Below are 4915 nucleotides of genomic sequence, written 5' to 3' on the forward strand. Positions count from 1 at the left end.
TCTGCTTCTCATCTTCAGCTTTGTGCTTCTTGGCTTCCTGGACCATGTGCTCAATGTCTTCTTTGCTCAAACAACCCTTGTCTATTAGTGATGGTGATCTTGTTCTCTTTCCTATGCTCTTATCCACAGCTGAAACATTGAGGATGCCATTAACATCGATGTCAAAGGTGACATCCATCTGAGGAACACCATGTGGGGGCAGGAGGTATCCTGATAAGTTCAAACTTGCCAAGCAGGTTGTTATCATTGGTTATAGCATGCTCACCTTCATAAACCTGCATGAGTACACCTGGCTGGTTGTCAGAGTAGGTAGTGAAGGTCTGCATCTGCTTGGTGGGAATTGTAGTATTGCACTTGATGAGGACAGTCATGACTCCACCAGCAGTTTCAATACAAGGGAAAGAGGAGTGACATTTAAGAGCAGCAAATCCTGAACATTTTCAGATTTGTCTCCAGACAGGATGGCTGCCTGAATAGCTGCACCATAAGCAGCAGCCTCATCAGGGTTGATGCTTTTGTTCAGTTCTTTTCCATTGAAGAAGTCCTGGAGGAGTTTCTGAATCTTGGGGATATGAGTAGAACTGCCCACCAGAACAATATCATGGATCTGTGATTTGTCCAGCTTGGCATCCCTAAGGGCTTTCTGCACAGGGTCCAAAGTGCCATGGAACAGGTCAGCATTCAATTCTTCAAACCAGGCATGGGTAATGGAGGTATAGAAGCTGATTCCTTCATATAGAGAATCAATCTCAATACTGGCCTGGGTGCTTGAAGAAAGAGTGTGCTTAGCTCATTCACAAGCAGTACGGAGATGGCAGACAGCTCTCTTGTTCTCACCGATGTCCTCATGCTTGTGCTTGAACTTTGCAATAAAATGGTTTACCATTTGGTTGTCAGAGTCTCTCCACCTACGTATGTGTCTCCAGCTGTTGATTTGACCTCAAAGATTCCATCTTCAATAGTGAGGATTGACACATCAAAAGTGCCACCTCCCAAGTCAAAGATCAGCACATTTCTTTCAGCACCAACCTTTTTGTCTAAGCCATAAGCAATAGCAGCAGTAGTTGGCTCATTGATGATTCTGAGTATGTTGAGGCTGGCAATGGTACCAGTATCTTTGGTGGCCTGATGCTGAGAGTCGTTAAAATAAGCTGGCACTGTGACAACAGCATTGGTAACAGTCTTCCCAAGGTAGGCTTTCTGCAATTTCCTTCATTTTCATCAGCACCGTACAGGATACCTCCTCTGGATAGAAACTCTTGGTCTCGCCCTTGTATTCTACTTGGGCCTTGGGCCTGCCTGCATCATTCACCACCACAAAAGGCCAATGCTTCATGTCAGACTGGACAACAGCATCATCAAATCTATGCCCCATCAGATGATTGCCATAAAAAACCATGTTGGTGGGATTCATTGAAACTCGATTCTTCACAGCATCACCAATCAAACAAATATTCAGTATCAGTAAAGGCCACATAGCTTGGAGTTGTTTGGTTCCCCCAATTGTTGGCAATTATCTCCACTTTTCCATGCTGGAGGACACCCACACATGAGAAGGTGGTGCCAAGATCAATGCCAACTGCAGGTCCCTTAGACATGGTTGCTTGTTGTAGGCCTGGCTCATAAAGAAAAAACAGAATCCCTGAAAGCTAGTGCCACATTCAATAAGTGCCCATGTCTTTTGCCCATTTTTTAATTGGGTTGTTTATCTTTCTGTTGAGTTGTAGGATCCCTTTATATATTTGGGATATTAAACCCTTATCTGATATGTGGTTTCCAAATATTGTTTCCCATTGCATAGGCTGCCTTTTTATTTTTCTGACAAAGTCCTTGATATACAAAAGCTTTTAATTTTGAGGAGATCCCATTTATCTATTTCTGTATCTATTGGTTGCTCATGCTTTGGGTGTAAAGTCCAGGAAGCCACCTCCTGTCATTGTATCTTTAACACATTGCCCTACATTTTTTCTAAGAGTCTTATGGTCTTAGTGCTAATGTTTAGGTCTTTGATCCATTTCAAGTTAATAGTTGTATAAGCTTTGAGGTAAGAGTCCTCTTTCATTCTTTTGGGATGAAGAGGCTGCTCTGTCCCAGGTGCATTGGCTTGACTGCCTTATCAAAGATCAATTGTCCATAGATGTGAGGGTCTATTACTGATCACTCAATTCAATTCCATTGTTTGGTGTATCTCTCCTTATGCCAGTACCATGCTGTTTTGACCATTGTAGCTTTGTAATACATTTCAAAGTCAGGTATTATGAGACCTCCCACTTCATTCCTGTTTCTCAAGATATTTTTGGCTATTTGGGGCACATTGCCCTTCCAAATAAATTTGGTTGCTGTTTTTTCTATTTCTGAAAATTAAGTTGCTGGGATTTTAATTGGTGTTGTATTGAATCTAAAAGTCAATTTACGTAGAATTGACATCTTAACTGTATTTACTCTTCCAATCCATGAATGCAGTATGTTCTTCCTTGTTTTTTAAAGGTCTGTTTGATTTCTTTTAGCAGTTTCTTCTAGTTTTCTCTGTATGGGTCTTTTGTGGCCTTGGTTAAGTTTATTCCTGAATACTTGATTCTTTGGTTGCTACTGTAAATGGAATTTTTATCAGTTTCCTCCTCCTGTTGCACATTACTTGTGTATAGGAACACTGCAGGTTTTTGCATGTTGATCTTGTAGCCTACAACTTTGTTGTATTCACTGATTAGTTCTAGTAGCTTTGCTGCAGATTTTTCTGGATTTTCTGCATACATGATCATATCTGCAACAGTGAAAGTTTTGCTTCTTCCTCTCCAATTTGGATGACTTTTATTTCTTTTTCTTGCCTAATTGCTCTAGCTAGAACTTCCCACACAATTTGAATAATAATGGTGACAGTGGATATCCTTGTCTTGTCCCTGATCTTAGAGGGAAAGCTTTCAGTCTTTCATTATTGAGTATATTAGCAGTGAGTTTTTCATATATTGCTTTATCATATTGAGAAACTTCCCTTCTATTCCTATCCTTTGAAGTGTTTTCATCAACAAAAAATGTTGAATTTCATCAAATGCCTTTTCTGCATTGATTGAGATGATCATGTAGTTCTGCTGCATTGATTTATTGTGGTGTTGTGTATTACATTAATTGATTTTCTTGTGTTAAACCAGCCTTGCATACAGGAATAAATCCCACCTGGTTGTAGTGTATAATTCTTTTAATGTGCTTCTGAATTCAATTTGCAAGTATTTTGTTGAGGATTTTTGCATCTATATTCATTACAGAGATTGGCCTATTGTTTTCCTTTCTTTTTTTGTAGTATCTTTGTCTGATTTTGGTATTAGGGTGATGTTGGCTTCATAAAATGAGATAGGTAACTTTCCCTCCTATTAATTTTTTTGAAGAGTTTGAGCAGGATTGATACTAATTCTTTTCTGTTTATATTTATTTTTAACTATATTTATCAAAAAATTAAAAAAATACTATTAAAATATTATGTTTGTTTTAGATGACTTGCAGACACCATCTGCTGGTTAGTTAGAGAAAGTGTACACCACCAACTTGTATTTCTGAAAAATTAGATTGACACTTTTTTTTTTTACAACTTGAAAGAACCCTATCAAGCAAAGCAAATGTCAAGAGGCCAAAAACAACAGAAAATATTAATGCATATGATAAAACCAGACAATATGGAGAACCCAATCCTAAACACCCAAATCAAAATATCAGAAGAGACACAGTACTTGGCACAATTAATCAAAGAACTACAATCGAGGAACAAAAACATGGCAAAGAACTTGAAGGGTGGGATCACTGCCCTCCCCCCTGTGTGGGGTCAGACACCCAGGGGAGTGAATCTCCCTGGCAGCGTGGAGTGTGACTCCCGGGGAGGAATGTAGACCTGGCGTCGTGGGACGGAGAACATCTTCTTGACTGGAAGGGGGATGTGAAAGGAAATGAAGTGGGCTTCGGTGGCAGGGGGATTCCAGGGGGAGCCGGGGGGTCACTCTGGTGGGCACTCTTATGCACACTTTAGACAACCCTTTTTGGGTTCTAGAGAATTGGGGTAGCTGGTGGTGGATGCCTGAAACTATCAAACTACAACCCAGAACCCATGAATCTCGTAGACAGTTGTATAAAGGTGTAGCTTGTGAGGGGTGACGGTGGGATTGGGAAAGCCATGGGGACCACACTACACTTTGTCTAGTTTGTGGATGGATGGGTAGAAAAATGGGGGAAGGAAACAAACAGACAAAGGTGTCCAGTGTTCTTTTTTGCTTCGGTTGCTCTTTTTCACTCTAATTGTTATTCTTGTTATTTTTGTGTGTGTGCTAATGGGGTTGTCGGGGATTGATTTGGGTGATGGGTGTACGGCTGTGTGGTGGTGCTGTGGACGATCGAGGGTGCGATTTGTTTTGTATGGCTGTGTGGTATGTGGATATGTCTCAATAAAATGAAGATAAAAAAAAAAAACATGGCAAAGGATATAAAGGACATGAGGAAGACCATGGCACAGGATATAAGGGACATAAAGAAGACCGTAGAAGAGCATAAAGAAGACATTGCAAGAGTAAATAAAAAAAAAGAAGGTCTTATGGAAATAGAAGAAACTGTTGGACAAATTAAAAAGACTCTGGATACTCATAATACAAGATTAGAGGAAGTTGAACAATGACTGAGTGTCCTAGAAGTCCACAGAACAGAAAATGAAAGAACAAAAGAAAGAATGGAGAAAAAAATTGAAAAACTTGAGATGGATCTCAGGGATATGATAGATAAAATAAAACATCCAAATTTAAGACTTATTGATGTCCCAGAAGGGGAAGAGAAGGGCAAAAGTCTAGAAAGTGTGTTCAAAGAAATTGTTGGGGAAGACTTCCCCAATCTTCTACACAATCTAAATACACAAACCATAAATGCCCAGTGAACTCCAATAGAA

The 4915-nt window shown here is 39.8% G+C and overlaps 1 pseudogene; it reads right to left on the minus strand.

The window, feature by feature from the left end:
* The window catches only part of LOC119524639, a 2748-nt pseudogene extending 1150 nt beyond the window's left edge, over nt 1–1598 (minus strand).
* Nucleotides 1599–4915: the final 3317 nt, after the last annotated feature.

The sequence above is a fragment of the Choloepus didactylus genome, assembly GCF_015220235.1.
Source record: "Choloepus didactylus isolate mChoDid1 chromosome 11 unlocalized genomic scaffold, mChoDid1.pri SUPER_11_unloc3, whole genome shotgun sequence".
Lineage (NCBI taxonomy): Eukaryota > Metazoa > Chordata > Mammalia > Pilosa > Megalonychidae > Choloepus > Choloepus didactylus.